Source organism: Orycteropus afer, unplaced genomic scaffold (assembly GCF_000298275.1).
Source record: "Orycteropus afer afer isolate SDZICR_OR568_19922 unplaced genomic scaffold, OryAfe1.0 scaffold00029, whole genome shotgun sequence".
NCBI lineage: Eukaryota > Metazoa > Chordata > Mammalia > Tubulidentata > Orycteropodidae > Orycteropus > Orycteropus afer.
Window position 1 is genome coordinate 1,866,470 of NW_006921616.1, and position 2,032 is coordinate 1,868,501.

Genomic DNA, 2,032 nt, shown 5'->3' on the forward strand with positions numbered 1-2,032 from the left:
ACATTGTAATAAGTTGTTGTTAGATGTTGTCAACCTGGTTCCAAATCTACGTATGTACAAGAGAATGAAACACTGCCCAGTCCAATACCATCTCACAATTGTTTTGTCTGAGCTCATTGTTGCAGGTACTTTGTCAGTCCATCTTGTTGAGGGTCTTCCTCTTCTCCAGTTACACTTTACCACATCTGATTTCTTTCTCCAGGGACTGGTTCCTCTTGATAACATGTCCAAAGTACGTGATACCACATCTTGCTATCGTCACTTCTAAGGACCATTCTGGCATTCTTCTACCAGACGGATTTGTTCAATCTTGTGGCAGTCTACAATATACTCAATATTCTTCACCAACACCATAGCCCAATTGCATCAATTCTTCCTCCATATTCTTTATTCATTGCTCAGTTTTTACATATATATGAGATTGAAAATACCATGGCGTGGGTCAGAGCCACTTTAGTCCTCAAGGTTATATCTCTGTCTTTTAACACTGTAAAGAGGTCTTTTGCACCACATCTGCCCAATGAAATATATCATTTGATTTTTTGACTGCTGCTTCAATGGGCATTGATCATGAAACCAATTAAAATGAAATCCTTGACAATTTCATCTTTTCTCCATTTATCATGATGCTGCATGTTGGTCCAATTGTGACTATTTATTTTTCTTCATATTATGTGGTAGTTCATACTGAAGGCTTCTGTCTTTGATTTTCATCAGTCAGTAGTGGAATTCTCTGCACTTTCAGCAAGGTTATGTCATCTAGGCATCTCAAGTTGTTAATGAGTCTTCCTCCAATCCTGATGCCTTCTTTTACAAATAGTCTAGCTTCTTGAATTATTTTCTCTGCATACAGATTGAATAAGTATAGTGAAAAGATACAACTCTGACACAGGTTTTTCTGATTTTAAACTATTCACTATCTCCTTGTTCCATTCAAATGACTACTTCTTGGTCTTTGTATTCGTACAATGTAAAAACAAATAAGTGTTCTGGAATTCTATTTCATTGCATTGTTATTCATAAAGTGTTGTGATTCACAATTGAATGCCTTTGCTTAGTCAATAAAACATATAGATAATAAAACATCTTTTTGGTATTTGCTGCTTTCATTCAAGATCCACCTGACATCAGTAATGATATCCCTATTCCCATGTTCTTTTCTGAACCCAGCTTGAATTTATGGCAGTTCTTGTCAATGTACTACCGCAAATGGTTTTGAATTATTTTCAGCATAATTTTACTTGTGTAACATTAATGACATAATTCAATAATTTCCACTTACTGTTGGATCACATTTCTTTGGAATGGGCACAAATATGGATCTTTTCCAGTCGGTTGGCCAGGTAGTTCTCTTTCAAACTTCTTGGCATAGATGAATGAACACTTCCAGCACTGCCTCTGGTAGTTGAAACACCTCCTCTGGTATTCTGTCAATTCCTGATGCCTTGATTTTTTTTTTTTTTTTTTTTGCCAATGCCTTCAGTGGAGCTAGGACTTGTTCCTTCATTACCATCAGTTCTTGGCCTCCTGAAATGGATGAACATTGACCAATCATTTTTGGGACAATGACTCTGTATATGATTTCCATCTTCTGTTGATGCTTCCTGTATCATTCAATATTTGGCTGGTAGAATCCTTCAGCATTGCTTCTTGACTGATAGGCAATATATGAGGCACTGAAAAGTTGAGTCCTTTTAGACTGAAAGGTCACAATGGAGCATATTACATCAGTTAACTAGATGGCTTCAAATTCCTCTCTGCTTCACAAGCCCACAGTGGTAAGCTTTTCAATAATGATGTAAAGTAATAGACTGAGTTCTCCCCTGCATCTCAGGGGATATGGTGTCTTTAACACAAAGACAAGAATCTTGGCTATTATTCTCTTCCTATAACCTATAATTATCATTGCTGATGTCAGGTGGATCTTGGCTTAAAGAAAAGAATACCAGAAAGATGTTTACTTGTGTTTTATTGACTCTGCAAAAGCATTTGATTGTGTGGATCATAACAAATTGTGGATAACATTGAGAAG